General features: G+C 37.8%; 1 protein-coding gene across 2 annotated transcripts in view; it reads left to right on the top strand.

Annotated features, from left to right (window-relative positions):
• Positions 1-17016, top strand: part of LOC117174971 (dynein regulatory complex subunit 4) — a 247743-nt gene that overhangs the window by 166310 nt on the left and 64417 nt on the right. The gene's annotated exons all lie outside the window — the stretch shown is intronic.

The following is a 17016-nucleotide window of genomic DNA, read 5'->3' on the forward strand; positions in this document are numbered from 1 at the left end:
GCCCGTATTTTCACCTCATATTTGAAGTCGGAAGAGCCGATTCCGGAGTGGTTGGTGGAAGGGTGCACAATACTCCTGCCGAAAATAGGCAACTTAGCTGACCCGAAGAATTACAGGTCAATGACTTGTCTGAACACACTGTATAAGATATTCACAGCTATCCTAAATGATAGGATTGTTTGGGCAATTGAACCTGTGGGCGTGCCACAGAGCCGCATTCAGAATGTGACATCTATAAAGGATACTCTGCGATGCAGACACAGACGTCTCATCCGACAGATTTGGTCTTCCGCACTGTCGGCGAGGAACAAAGTATCTGCAACGAACATGCTTGCCGTCCCGGTAGTACTCTATTCATTTGGAGTAGTTCCATGGACGAAGAACGAGCTCAGATCCCTTGATATCGAGACAAGAAAGGTTATGCACATGAACAAAAGCATGCATCTTGAGTCTTCCATTCCGCGACTGTACATCTCACGCCGTCAAGGGGGTCGCGGAATATTGAGTCTTGAATGTCTTCACAACAGGATTATTCTAGGTACAGCACAGAGAGTTCCAAATGGAAGAGACCTTCTTCTTAAAATGGTCAGGAATCACGAAGAAGTGGACAAAGGAACGTTTCTGTAAAAAGCAGCGGAGGAGGTTGCTGAAACACTCGGACTTGACTTCAGTTTTAGGGGTGAGCAAAATGCATAAAATCTTATCTATCTCGAGTACTCACTCCTGAAATCCCGGATTAAGAAAGCACAAGAGAAAAACTTTCGTGAACAGCTCCTCGATAAGGGGATGCACGGTATCTTCCACAGAAATGTGAAGGATCAGTCAATGTCTTGTGAGCTAACGTTTGCTTTCCTTAAATCGCCTGGATTGAAGTCTGGTACGAAGGGTTTCATTTTTGCATGCCAAGACGGTGTCATTTCCACCTTAACATTCCGTCGCCACATTTTGAGCCAAGACATTCCTGATGTTAGCTGCAGGGCGTGCCATGCACACCCCGAGCATTTAGCTCGCATACTATCTAGTTGTCCAACTCACGCGGAAACGACCTACATTAAAAGGCACAATGCAACACTAAGAGTGCTTTATTACCATCTCTGTTACTCTTACGGCATTAACCTTAATGTCGCTCCTCTAAATGCTTCTATGGAAATCGAGTCAATTGTCGAGAATGGGATGTGTCGCATATACTGGAACTTTATATTCTCGACAATTGTTTCTGTTGCTTACTCGAGGCCTGGCATGGTTCTTCCTGACTTCGAGAAGCGAACCATGTTCGTTATCGAATTTTCGGCACCAGCTGACAAAAACATCCTAGCCAAGGAGAATGAAAAGAAAGAGAGGTATCGAGACCTTATAAGGGAGTTGCAACGATTGTACCCAGAATATTCTGTTAAACTGATCGTCCGTATCATCGGCGCTCTTGGAGGTGCCAAGCTTTCCCTTGCTAATAGCCTAAAAAGCATTCCTGCGTGTCAACAATACGCTAGAACACTTGCGGGAAAAATGCAGAAGGCGGTTGTCCTTGGATCACTCCGTGTTCTTAGGGTGCACGAGGCTTTAGCTGGATCGTCGTGTTGATTCCTTTATAGACTGTAACCACCTATATCACGGTTATGAGACGTGGTTGTGGCTGAAATTTTACCGTGATTTCGTAGGAAGCGGGTGCAATTTTTCAGATTAGCACCCGCTCTCGGCGAAATTCTGCGGTTGTCCTTATGACAAATTTTTTATTATATATATTACTTCGATTAAAGATGTTTTTGGACTAGACAGTTGTTTCTTTAATCTAAAAATAATTAAAAATTGAGTGGGTAATTTTAAACCAGTCTATATAGATTATTACACTTTTGAATTATAAGCAAAGAAACAATCCAAAATTTTATTCATGTTATACTTTTAATATTGAAAACATTCGTTTGAATAAAAACTCAAACCTAAAGGATGTCTTTCCAAAAATTGACTGATTCAAAGACGCACTCAATAATGGAGGTAAAGTAAGCTTATTAAATCCAACAAATGTATTAACCTTAACCTTTTGAGGCAAGCAAATTAATTTTTGGAATGCTAACAAAAAAGTTTTTGAGTGATGCATTTAAGGAGTTTGATTCTTTGAATTAATACAATACATGTTTCTGGTGTATGTGGAATAATAATTAATTATAGTAATTTTGATGTTTAGCACAAAACCATGCAGCAAAGAAACTCAACCTAAATGGGTACTGACAAATACATTAGCTCAACCTTTTGAATGTTCTCGAAGCAAACCAGAATTTTAATTAAAGGAAAGAGATTATAAACACGAAAATCGAAATAATCACTTTAGACTTCATATTATCATTCCAATAGCTTTTAAAACACGATAGCACATGTGTATATAAACGAGAGTAGTAAACAAAAGTAAAAACTCTCATACTAAATTAAATGAAACACAAAAGAAATTGTACAGCAATAATTCATGCTTTTATTTAGACTCTGGGATGTGCCAAACGGTATATGTGATCAAACAAGATTAATGAAATTTCCATATTTTCCTAATCCCTATATTCAATCAGTTGCAAATTTCTCAAGAAAAGCAAATTAGAGAGGGAGGACGAAAAGTAGATTTCTAAAACTTTTCAAGTCACAATGATTCACTAGATGTGCAGAGACAAACATTTATCAACATGGTAGCGTGCTGGGTCTCCCTAGTAATTGGACTCCTTAAGGCTGTTTCCATCGGAAAATGAAGAATCTCCAATTCCATGCCAAGGAATGCTGTACATTAGTGTTCATTTTATGAATGTATCATTTCATCATGGCCGCCTCTTAAATGAAAAATCTTCTCATCATCAGGTTTCACGTAAATAACAGGAGAAACCCCTAAAAGGAGAATAAAATGGCAACTACTTAATCGGACATTATGGTTGTAATTTAATCCTATTCTGATATGAATTCAATGTCGGAAGAACGCTTTTAGTGCAAACCCAGTCGGAAGCTACATTTGTATTGCAATCGAAAAAGACCTGCAAACTCGAAATCTCTATGAATCAACTGACTCCTCTCCCCAGAAATCCTACCATTTTCAAATTTTACCTTTACAAACTATCATCAGTGACAAATTCCATGATATGGATAAATATTACATCAGTATTTTAGAATCCTTAAAATCAAATTATCGTTGTTAAACAACCACGTAACAAGTATAAAATTACTATTAAATACTCAATATAATGAATTCGCGAACACGAACAAAAACTTCAACTACCATATATTGATTCTAACAAAGACAAAGATTCTAACTTATGTGTTTTGATAAAAAAAACGCGTAAGTGAGGAATTTAACCTAAGAAAACAGCCGTCTTCTGACAAAATGGTGAGAAGAGGAGGAGGAGAAGAACAAAGCCATACATTTCGATCAGGAACTGGAAAGAAAATTCAAAATGGAAAGCCATTGGAAGAAATCTAAAGGCAACTACTAAGCCTGGAGTGGGACGATGGTCGTGGGGACTAACAAGCGTAGGCTTTGGACCCGCTCCGTCAGCTTGCGGGTTCGATTCCCGCCTCGCAATCTGGAAGAGCATCGGTGGCCCATGCGTTGAACACTAGCCTAGCAAAGAAGTTGTTCATCTTCGGAGAGTCGTGGGACCGGTACCTCTAGAGAAAAAGGTTTTCTCTTAGTACTTAAAGCTGTTGCTCTTGGTGATTCGAAATCTATCTTAAACTGTAGATCCCCCTCCCACCACCACGTAAGTGTGCGGGGTGTGTGTAAAGGAATAGGGAAGAAAGTGCAAAAAAATGTAAACCCTTAGGGGACACATTAGAATCTTCCATTCCATTCTGTTCCAACTACTAAGTCTGGAAGAAACCAACAATACCAGAAAACAAAAATAACAATACTATAATACTAATAAAAATAAGAATAATATTAATAATATTGAAAATATATTATTGAAGAAGAAAAGGCCTTGAAGTAAAAAATACTTCAAACGAAGGTAAGGGGCCATTCACATATTACGTAACGCGCCAGGGGGGGGGGCGATTTTTTACGAAGTGTCACATGCGGGAAGGGGTCATCAACAATGTTACGTAAAGTCGATTTTACGATTTTACGCGATAATCGATTCGAATTTTAGCGCCGCTTTTATTAGGTATATGTTGGCAATGAGTTGTGTTGATATTGTCAGCGCTGCTTATTTCCATTTGCATTTTGTTTTTTGTGCAATAATATAATAGTAATTATTATTATAAATGATAGTAGGATGTACACTGTTTAAAACGCTGTAAAATAGCAACATCAAGATTTGTTACGTTACCGGGGGGGGGGGGGGGGGGGGGGGGGGCGTACGTTTTGTCACGGTGCATTACTACCGTGGAGGAAGGGGGGTCCAAATTTGGTTGAAAATTGCGTTAGGTAATATGTGAACGGCCCTTAACACAAAATTGAAATGCATGTGTTCGCTGATCGTTAACGCAAAATGTAGCAGCATGAAAACTAGAAACAAACTATTTCAATTTTTCACCGAGGACGATGAAAAAATTTTAGAAGGGAGGGTAGGAAAGCCATTTTATTCTTTGCACATCTTCAAACTTTCATTTCAACAATTCTTTTGCTTTAGTCTGTCTCATTCTATTTTATTCCCACCGATAAAATAAAAAAGTATAAGTATTTCTGACTACATGCTCACATCCATCACTCGCACAGCTAAGGTACGCCCGCACCAAGATAACGATACCCCCACAAGATGGCGAGTGATTAGCAGATAAGGAGAGCTGTACTACAACTGCACTCGATGACGCAATACTTCAATATGGCAGCTTGATAAGTAAACTACAATTTAACTGCGATAAGAAACCTTGGGCCGCCTGCAGAGAAGAAACAGAAGATCAACGCAAGCAAATAGAAGAGCGCTATTACCACAAATATGCCAAATCTACCGCACGTAAGCAGACAAAAAAAGTAACAGAATTAATCTCCATTTGAAGTATAGTAGTAAGTAAAGTATAAACAAGTGTTATCAAACCAAAAGTGTATGTCATGGTATCACTTGTTCATGCTTTACTGTACCTAATTTAGGTAGAGCAACTTCAAATTAATATTTAGAATTATCTCTTTAAAATAAAAAATCGTTCTAGTAGGATAATTCAGTGTATCAATTAATATAAAAAATGAAACCGAAAATAAAACTTCACGGAAGTAGGAAAAGAGAGATTTACAATTTGTAATAATAAATAAAATAAAGGATTTAGCCTATTTCAAAATGCGAACCAATGATCTTATGCGCATCAGTTCAGAGAGTAGCCGCTGAGCTACGAAGCATTTTAGCACTCTGGCTTAAAAGATTTGATACACATAACAGATTGAAAATGACTTGCAAAGTTGACCATGAAGTAGTAATTAGATTTAAAAACTTTAAAATGATTAATACAAATTGTTATTTAAAGTGTTAAAATGGGAGTTCATTGAACTATAAAATATTCACTAGTCATCGGGGACGATGAGATTCTAAGAAGGAGGACTGTTACATGCCCAAAAATTTATAATTATATTTCAAACCGTATCGTGGAACTAAAATGACAGAAACATTAACTTGAAAACGGTAGGTAATTACTTGTAGGGTAAACTAGGACTAGTATACTACGACCGATGATAAATATGCAACGGTCGATAAAGTAGTAAGTGCGAGCTAATTACCCGTGCATTACCATAAGTATACCGACTAATTCAAAACATCAGTAATTTATAAATATATCAGCTATCCTATTAAAAATGTTATATATTACACCCATATGATGAAGAGTAATCACATTGTATAACATCTAATACTACAAAACTATCATAGAGAAGAGAAGGGTAGCGAAATTACACACGAACAATAAGGAAATGGATATAGTTAAAAAATGGACAATAAAATTAAAATTATAAAGTATGTTGGAAATATAGTTAACGAGAGCGAAATAAATAAGAGACTTTATCAGTATATGCCTCGTCGAGTTTTCTCGATTCGTACGTACCTCGTTGAGTTTTCTGGATTTGTACATGACTTTACAAGATGCGTATTCCGATATAAACCCCACATTCACCCTTGATGGTTGTCTTTCAGTTTGTGGCAGTCACACTGTAAGCTTAAACTTCAAATATATGAACCGCTTGGATAAAGTCGCAATCAATTCAACAAACGTGAAATATTCCCTAAGGAAGATCCGATTTTATAAAGTCGCGTACTTGTTACTTTCCATCGTAAAATAGTACGAAGTGTTAAGAATAAACTAAGTCCCTTTGGCTTTCGGTCGTCGTAAACGTTGTTTTCCTAATATTTCGTGTGCATCAACTAAAAACACCCGGTAGAACTCCGTCGCTATTCTACAGATCGTCGGGGATATCATCGGCACTACAAATCTTCTCTTGCCCTTTCAAGAGTGACGGGTAGCGTAAGTGTACATAATTACTTCACTGTAACCTAACCTTATACTCTTATATTCTAATAAACATACCTGTAACTCGTAAATATTTTCATATTTTTCACATGTTTTTTAAATGTAATTAAAAAACTACCCTCGCCCTTTGCTCGAGACGTTACAGCTCATTCTCCGAGTTTGCAAGATCGAACGAAGATACGCTAAATACTATTTCGGCCATGAAACCACTCTGTGGCAAAACTAGTAGACCCTGGCGGACGGCAAGAACCGAAAGGAGCCTCTTGAAAGTATTCTTAAAGACCCCACATACGCGTAATCCATTATTTGAGGCTCGATGATAGGGGTTGGCCTTCAGACCATTCTCCAAGCCTCGACGACCGTGTTGATTGAGTGCGTCCTCTCCTGAGACCCTGGAACCTCTAGAGCTGATCACGGTATCTGAAGAAATCCTTCAGACAACTTAATAAAAGAGAACAAGTCAATAAATAAAATAAAATAAATACAATGGCTCGTAACCCAGGGGCGAGCGTATTCCCATGACGCAACAAAGGCCATGAAAGCGTTTATTGAGTTTCGCCGACATCTTCTTCTCCTTGGAGGACAATATCATCCAACGTTCCTAAACTCTCTCTCATACCTGGTATTTAAAACCGCGTTGTGATTGATTAGAGTAGCCGGTTTGTTTGTCATAAGCCTCTTCTAAGCGAAGCATTAGTAGATTTTGCAATTCCTTTAGGCGTTCCATATACTCTACCCAGTTTTCTCTATCGGGCTCGGGAATATTATCGGGGCTCTTCTCCTCTCCTCGGAAACTTACTTTTGGTCGAAATTCCCTCAACTTTCAAAAGGTTGGACTCACTTAAGTGGTAGTATTGGCCAGTATTGGTGGAACCCGACCTCGAAATAACCAGGACCACTAAAGCCGCACCCATATTTTTGGTGTTGGCTACTTGCAGGTCTGATACCATTTTGCCAATTAATCCAGAAAGAGCCTGCGGTGAAACTTTTGTGCTCTGAAAAGTATCGCACCTTTTTACATAGTTTACAACGTCCCTAAAAACTATAGGCCAATAATAAAAGACCAATGCCCTAGCATATGGCTTCTTTATACCTAGATAAACTACCTGAGGTTCATCGTGTACTTCTTTGCCACCCATGATACTTTCTGGGGAAATTTTGTACGTCCTGAACTCGATGGCAAAACCACCGATCGTCAATTAACTTTTCCTTCACAGACCTCGGCGACTTTCTCACTCTCATACATCCGCGAGAGTGCTTTGGGTACTTGTTGTCAAGCACCTTTGCGATGAACTATTTTAAACTGTGTGAGAACTGCGCCTAAGCCAAAACTGCTTGCAACAGTTTGTAGCACAAAGTGGAGTTTAAAATCCGGGCATGCTAAGATTGGGGCCCACGATAGTGCCTTTTTAATCGCCTCAAACGTCGTCTCCTGTTCCAACACCCAATTCCAATGGTTATTTTTTCTTAATAGGCAAGTGAGGGGCTCTAAATGTGAAGCAAACTTTAATTGGACAATGCCCCTGAACATCCGTTTTATGTTCAATTAGGTGAGTATGGCAATATTCCGGAACACCGAAAAGAATGACTTTTGTAAGAAATTTCTGAAGACACTCACTCTCGACCTCAGACAATTCTACCAATCCACATGAAGTCCATTGCTGCCAGATATCTTTTTCGCTCACAGGAGCTTACTAACTTCCTCATGATGAACGATTTGTTCCTCACCAGGAGGCCTTGCTAAATACCACGCGTTTTTAAACTCATCTTGAATGAGACCTAATTTACGCATAACGTCCCACCCCAAAATAAAATGTGTTGATAAAGTGTTTGTTATTCAAAAAGGCAATTCATGCTTCACACCATTTAATTCTATCGGCAGAAATGCCCGCTCCAGAATCTGAGAGGTACTCCTATTAGCTACTATTAGCCTTTCTGGATCGCCTTTGTCTATCCTAAACTACCCTAGAGTCCCATGAGCTCCTTCTATGACCCTCCTATAGAAATTCTGCACACAATGCACACAATGGCACCCTCGTCTTTCTCAAATACGACCAGGGGGTCAGAATATCTGCGCCTAGGACGAATTCTAATTGGATCCTCGACTCGGATGATCTAAACCGGTTCTTAGTCTTTAGAACTACTCCCACATATTCTATATAAATGGGTGGTTTCAGTTCTGTGTATATATTTTCCCTTTCGGATAATTACTTTATTAACCATTTTTGAAATTTACGGATCCAAAATAGTAATGGTCAGCTCTTGAATACAACCCGTATTATGATCTGATAATTGCGCTCCGTTATTTGTTAGGGAAGGAATTAGGGTCCATAATCTTTCCTTCCCTGTTCGTTTTTCTTCGTTTGGCATTTGATGCAATCGCTTTTAAATATCCTTCAGGCCCCGCAGCCGTAACAATATTTTCGCTTTCCCTCAGGACATTTAAAATACGGGTGACCTAACTTTATACAGTTTCTACCCTATTAATATCTAGACCTTTCCTCCTGGATAGTACTGCTCGAGTTATAGCCTGCAGATGATTTACTACCAGGTTCTGTCCTTACTAGAACTACTGATACCTTCCTTTTTCTTTGGACCTTGGATCTGTTCGGCTTTTTGTTTGGCCTATACGCGTACTTAGAAAGAAAAGAGTGTTCAGGGGGTGTAGGTAAAATATCTTCGTCATCCCTAGCAGTTGACTGCTCGCAAGCTTCAGCAAGGGCTGCTCGCTCATTATATGACCTTAAATCTCTGCGCCTGATTGCACATCTGATCTGACGGCGGATATTAGTATAAGCTATATCTAGCTGTTCTTCTAAAGGGATTGGACGTAGGTATAATCTATACAGACCCATCACATGCGTTCACTAATCCACACTAGATTCTTCCGGGCCTTGCAAACGTGCGATTATTTGCTCCTCTAGTCGCTCATGATAATTAATATCGCTGGACCTATTGCCAAAGTCGTACTTAAATTGTTGCCAAGTTCTTCACAGTCACTTATTATGCCTACACTACACTAATGCGATACTGTCTAACAGGGAAAGCGTTGCTATAAGAACATCTTCTTCACTCAGCCAATCTATTGCCCACCCATCCTCCACTTTATCTAAAAATGTGATCACGCTCATATCACCGCGTACTGTAAACTTTATATTTCACTGCCACGTCGTTTGTAATAAACTTTTATCGTATCTCCTATAAGGGACACTTGCTTGTCAGTAAGCAGTAGGTTGTGCAGAGTATAGGCCACTCATCGGGCCCAGATTACAAGGATGATAATGAACTTGGCCATAAAACCTTTCATAGATCTCATTCCGAATGCCATACCCACGCCTGTGGTTCGCTTCTATCAATGTGAAATTGTTTGAAAAATGTGAGTTCGTAACGCCTAACATATCCGGATTACTTGGTTTCGATCTCGCCTCATTCCTTAGACAATTGGTAAAATTTTGTACTGTTCTCGGTCTATAGCTTAGGCAAGGTTCTGACAAAAATTGTGCCCCATTAGGGCGTGAAGTTAAAGGGAGGTTCTGAACATGTAAACCGCCCTCTAAGTATAAAATTTCCGGATTCGCATATTTCTAATAGCCTGCCTTTATGCATATTTTTAGAGATTTCGTTCAGAAAATTACCCCCTTCTTCTCTTAAGGGTGACAATATAAGTCGATGAAATAGTAGGTATATTATCTACTATTCTACTTGTGACCACCGTATTTGTATTGTTGGTAACAGTAGTAGTTGAAACAAATGAGGTTGTAATTACCCCCCTACTAGATGACCTGTATTCAAAGAGCGTATAATTATCTTGCATCCGCGGGGGGCAGTGTAATATGCCAAAATACCGGGTATTGACACGCTTCTATGAACTGTAGGAGGGATGCTATTCCCTCACCTGTTGTTTTGATCAGCCCAGACTATTTTAATTTTTTTCAAAACAAAAGAAAGAAAACCAATAATTAATTCTTCTTTTCTAAAAAATGAGTCCAATACAAAAAATTAGTCAATTAATACGATTCAATTAGTCATTGAATTATTAAAATGAATGCACTAATCAATCAAACCAATTAAATTATTTTTCCCCATCAATAAAAAAACCATTCAAATCCCCACGTGACGAGTCTCTCTGAGCGGTAACGATTTTGTCCGACCGCTCATTTTTATTTAAGGGCCTTCATACCCGATATCAATCGGTGTCATAACACTCATCCATCGCAAAATTCGATGAGACCGTTAAATTGAATTATGAGGCGAACACTCGGCACAATTCATCTTGCGATTGACATTTCAGGTTTCCGGGCAGAGTCTATTAATGACACATGCATTATAAATTGCGACAGGCAATTCAATGCACTTTTCGGTTTTTCTGAGTCTTATCTCTGCCGAACACACTTCCAGACGCCAGTTACAATAAAGATTCTTATTACTTGATTTCATTGAAATTGTATTATTTAGTTGAAATTGATAGTTTTCCCCCGGACATTCAATTTATTTTATTCAGGCGCCAGGCAAGTAAGACTTGCCTTTCTAAGGAAAATTTCACACTTCAAAGAACACATACCTAGTAAAAATTATTATCACCAAAAACAAAAGATCTTTTAAATTTTCTCTTCGGCTAGACCGTTCCGGTAGAGCATCGTAAGTACCTGCAAATCTTACCTAAGAAAAATATCTGCGAAGTCGCTTGAATAAAACGAAACACTGAATTTACTTGATAAATACTTCAGGCATTTTCATAATTAAAATAATAAAAACAATCATTTCCACATATGGGGGGTTATTTCTCAAGTGACCCACTCAAATAATCCAAGTTGTCCGATCTAATTTAAACTTAGACAAAGTTTTTTTCTATTGGAGGGTAGTTTATGGAAAACAAATTTTATCATTCGGATAAGTATTGACCAATGGTAGGGGGGACAGTTTTGGGATTTTCGTATATTTGATCGCTCTCTACATTTAACAGGATTGTGACTGTCACTATTTAAATGCCTGCCCCATCTTCCTCAGGTACATGTGCATGGTATTGTAAAGTCCCTTTGATTGTCTCTGCAGCATTGAATCTGCTTTTCAGATCTTTAGAAGTGACTTCGTGATCTTCGTTTCTACTAAAAATGATTTGAGTTCCCTTGCTGAACTTCTGTGCTCACTAAAATGGAGACCATGAGTAGTGGGCTGTTAATAACAATCAGCTGGAGTTACGAAATCTGCCTTGTGAGCTAGGATATAAGCAACATTGCTCTTGTTCTTAAAATGCCTTCTAAGATGTAGTACACCTTTTGGACCGCAAAATTCGACTTTAGATAATTCACAATTATCTTCTGGTACTCATAAACGGCAGCAGTGTCATGACTTAAATTTTTCGATATGATCACCACTCTTTTATGCTTGAGTTCTTCATCGTTTACATAGTAAATAACTAAGTTTTCAGCGAAATCAAATGAGATAACGAATTCACTATTTTTCAAAGTTACCTTTAGATATTTAAAAAAAATGACTACTCTGTACAAAGGAAATGATGGGTTCTTAGGTTTAGCAATGCTTTGCAAATTCATCAACATTCATGATTATTTTTTTTTAGCATTAACTTCAGGTTTTTATGTTAAACACAAACGCATACTACGTGGCTACTGCTACTCCCTGCCAAAACGTAATATTTCGGTCTGAGTAGTGTGAATTTCGTGAAGCCTATTTTAATCCCTTTATATTCTGACTCGAATTTTTAATACAATACATTTATATTGCACAAAATCACTCTTTTCTGAACGAGAACTTTCTTTTAACTCACTCGACAAGAACACAATCCTTTATTCCAACCATTAAGCGACTAATGTCGTCACGCTTTTAAAATTTTTGTACGAGATCCTCAGTTTCAAGACTTAAATGCCTCCCTCTTTTTGGCGTAAGCAGAGTTTAAATTTCATGGTTACCAACTATCTTTTTCGCATTTTCAGCTTGTCGCTCAGATGTTTCTAATTCGACCATTAGTAGTCGACAACTCCAATTCTTTGAAGGAAGTATGAGAAGTGGAATTTTTTTAGCTTTACACGTTGATTATTTAAACTTTTTTATTTGATCCAGAACTTCATCTGCGGCCTCAGGATATTTGTCATTGCACAGCGTGACACTCATCTCGAGTTTTCCGAAGGAGAAGTCTGGATCGTCATCATCATTTGACATGATTTCTTCATTTGAAATTATAATTTCATTAATTTCAACATCATCAACGTTTTTTATCTGCGAGAAAATCATTACGAGACTGATCGGTGTCATCTAAAATTGATGCTGGTATTTCTTTCAGTTTACTTAGCTCTTTCTTACGTGAAGCAGACATTTTTAGTTCTTTAGGCAGTATAGGAAATCGCGATCGTAAGCCTTCAGAAATACGCCGTGTATTTAGGCTTTTGTTATGATTCTCCTTCTTGAAAGGATTTAAGCATTTTTCAGTCAATTTTCTTTGATTATTTGCACCTTTTTTAGGGGTCATGGCCAGCAAAAAACTGGGTTGAAAAATAACAAAAGGTCGTTATGGTAGCTGTAGTTTGAAAATTATTTTTTGTTTCAAATGCTACTTTATCTTAAAATGAATGTTTAAATTGCATAAGTTGAAAAATCCAAGATACAATAAGAGTAGAATATTTGGCGATATTTTGTGCCGTGGAAATTATTCAATTTTCGAAAATATAAATAAAAAATCATGTAACAAACCTGCAAAGTGACATCGTTTTAAAATCTAATTTCATAGTAACATATAAGGATGATTAATGCTTGTCTCGTACCGTAGATTTTTGTTCTTACTTTTTAGGATTTTTATTACTTTGCCATCTAGCGGATGAAATTTGAATTTTTTAAGCAGGCGTCTAATTGAAATATTTGTTACTGAAACAAGTTACGGTTGCACCTGCACCTGTGCGAATTTAAGCCGCCTTGCATACTCATCGTCCGCACCGCTGTTTATTCAAGATAGTTTCTGCTCCAGGTAAACCAATTCTTGTTCCATTTCTCTCTTATCTTGGTAAATCGATAAAAAGGAAAGAAAAGCACACGAAAATTAGCAAGAGTGTCCCGTACTCTTTCTCTCAATGAAGAGCCCTTGAGAGTGTAAATTGGTGTTGCAGGAAAAAGAACAATAACAAATCGCACCCAGGCAAAGGCAGCCAGTCATTCCCGGAACTCCGAGCACACTTTTGTGCTCATCAGAAGTATAAGAGGGGGCGCCAGGTGAAGCTAAAGTTGTGTTGGCAATGTAGAATATTTGACTTTCCCTCCCATTGTCGTATAGAACATTGTATACAAGGGTGCATACGTAATTTTCAAGTCATACACGTTTTTTTCCTTGACGCCTCTGATGACTAATCTAGTTTTGTATTCAATTGTGGAGTCACTTACAATTTTCCTCTTAAAATCGATTTTGTGTCGACAATATTCGGTTTTCTTTCATTCAGAGCAGTTTTTGGTTCATCGAAAAATTTCTAGACGTTATTGGTTTTTAGAGATTCCAATTACTCTTTAACAGCTTGCTTCCACTGTCCCGTGTCCTCAGAAGTCATGGATTTCTCGTATGTTATCGGATCTTTCTGAATGGATACCAGCATGGTATGTGCTAGTTCGTTCTCTCTTGATTCTTTATACTGTAGGGTTTTTTTTATATATTTTTATATATTTTTGTATCGGGTTTAATGCTTTCACGATGATTAATTATGATAAAAAGAGATATTTCGAGTTCCAATCGTGCAAAAACCTACGAAGCGTCGGCAAAATTCGTAGTTTTTTACACTATCGGAATCCGAAATCTTTCTTTTTTATCAGAGCAAAACATATATCGTTCACTCTTTAAGATTTTCTACTGATAACTGGATCTCTATTAGAACTTATTTTGTTTGTTGACTTTGCATCTTTATTTTCTAAGCGAGTTTTTTGGTATTTTCTATCTTTTTAGCCCCTGGTTGGTTTTCCTATATAACAAAGTTATAATCGCCCTACAATGATACGACCCTGCGAACCCAGGTTTAGAAGTTAGGAGAACACCACTTCCTAGTCCTAATACCCAAAACCTGGGCACTGTGATCCCAGTCTTGTGCTTCCTGTGCATAAACTTGGTCAGCCTTCGGTTCACACGTTACTTTCCCAACCCCTTGGTACCAACCACAACGCTACGCCATCCGCCTTGAAAAATCTCCAGTCCTCAGCTCCGTCGCCAGAGAGCATCATCTTCGAGGAGGACATACTAAAGGAGGTTGGGTCGAAACAAGGGACGAATTTAATGACGTGATAAAGATTTCATTCGGAAAAAATGAACCCTTTTATATTTAAATACATTACCCTTCATTGACTTCACCCGTTCTCTCGACTATATAGATCCCTTATCTATCCCTTAATTTGCGAGATCCCTTACACTATGAATTTTCAAGTTTAACATCTCTTAATATCTCTAAATTAGCAATCGGAGTCTGTGATATATTTTTAAACATGATTGGTTCGTGTCCTACGGTTTTCGTTTTATACAAATTTTTGTATACCAATTTTTCTATGAAGTAAACTTTCTAGATTTCAAGAATTTGCTGATGCTCGGATGCCATAGGATACACGCTCCAGGTGTATAACCTGGCAAATTTTGTTTTATGGATACTGTCCTGAATTTGGTTTCAGTGTTTAGATGCAAAATATACCCAAGGCGTCCAAAACTCTTTATTTGTTTCAAATGACACCTAGCGTTTTTTGAGAACTTGAAGATAAGTATACCTCAAATTTTATGGATTTTTGTGATTGTGATATTCTATTAGTGGACTGTTACATCAGTTGCCATGTACCATGTACTGGGGGCAAACTAGAGTCACACATGAAAGCTCTTATCCTCTTAAATATTTTATTGAACCTCTCTGTCACTCCGTTAAATTCGAGAGTGTAGGCAGTACCACAGTCTGCTTCTATCTTTTCCTTTATAATAACTTCTGCAAACTTACCTTCTAAGTACTCCGTGCCTCTATATTATCTGACCTGATAGATCTTTGGATTCTCACCTAATTTTGGCTAACCCAGTTAAATCATCAATGAATGTGATTATCTACCTTTTCAGTCCAGGCCATGAAATTGGTTTAATTCGCCCCATGGTATATAAACGGATTGTTTGCAGTGGCCTTTAAGCTCTATTTCTTATTGACTTAAAGGGAAGTGTTTCCATCTTTGACAATGAATATGTTTCACGGTCCCTGATTGACTCATCAAATCTAACCTTTCGCACCTCTTTCATATGGTTTGCATTTTATTAAGGTAGCTTAATGAACCATGTCCAAGTCTGAAATACCATAAAATACCTTGATCCTTAATCGCATTAGATTCAGATTTATCAAGTAACTTGACTGCTTCAATATTCTCTCGATCGTCAAACTCTGGAATTTCATTATTCACAGCAATCGTAGTGTTACAGCTAGCTGAGTTTTTCGTAAGTTCCCTCAATGCTATCTACTATTTCCCCCAAAAATAGTAGATTGTCAGAAATATCTTTGCTGCAATTACAATGGATAATCTGATGATATTTCCAGCTGGTGAGATCGATTCAAGTAATACATCTGCTTTGCAGTCAATCATAATATCGGCGAATTTATTTTTGCTTGCGCTTTTATTAACTCCTTTTTTACTTACTGTGAATTCAGTTAAAATAAAACTTTTATTTACAATATGTTAGGTGGTGCCGGAGTCTGAAACAAATTCAGCCTTACAGCAATTAAACACGTACAAATTATTGGTCAAATCACTCTTACATTGATGGTCTTCTAAATACTGATTAAGGTCCCCGTTCTCCTTTTCAGCTCTTTAGCACCTTTCATAAATCTGCTGCCGCTTTGGTTGTCGTAATCGCATATTTCACGATTGCCCCTATTGTTCGAGCCTCTTCCTCTGGAGCTTTGGTCCTGAACTTCCTTTTTTCTTTAAAAAACTTTTTTATCATTGCGGTTTGGATTCTGGGTTAACTTATTTTTGCCAAAGATAGAGGGATGATTCGGATGTTGTGTTGTTTCTCAAAGGAAACTCGGTTTTCCAGTGGCCTGGCTGATTGCATCGATGGCATTTGCTAAACCTGTTGTTGTATCCCTCGGAATAACTTGCTCTTGATACCGGCGCATTAGTTGTCTCTTGCCTCTGATTAAGTCCATGTAATTTCTTTGCGTTCTCCGCTGCTTCAATTTGTGACAACGCATTTTTTAAATTTTCGAGCGTCATGTCACTCTCGGTTTTATGTTTAATTGCTAATTTATTACGTTGTATTTCAGGCACCTCTTAGACAACAAATTTGTAAAATGTGAAGCGCGTTTCTTGTGATGTAAGAGGATCAGGATCACCTCGTGCTTTCTGATGATACTATCACACCGTGCAATAAACTCGTTTGCACTTTCTCCTTTATTCATATGAATTTGATAAAGTCTCCTTCTCATCGTTTTAGAGTAGAGTTCACCTTTCATTTCTTACTCTCACGAAGCCTTTTCGTAATTTTCGCGGGGTAATGAAATTCAAGAACTTTGAGATGATACTTATCATCTTTCCTATTGATTAAGATATCCTTTGCCGCATTTTTCCCTTTTGTCGTCATTTTTTCAGAAAAAATTT

Source organism: Belonocnema kinseyi, chromosome 6, assembly GCF_010883055.1.
Source record: "Belonocnema kinseyi isolate 2016_QV_RU_SX_M_011 chromosome 6, B_treatae_v1, whole genome shotgun sequence".
Classification (NCBI taxonomy): Eukaryota; Metazoa; Arthropoda; class Insecta; order Hymenoptera; family Cynipidae; genus Belonocnema; species Belonocnema kinseyi.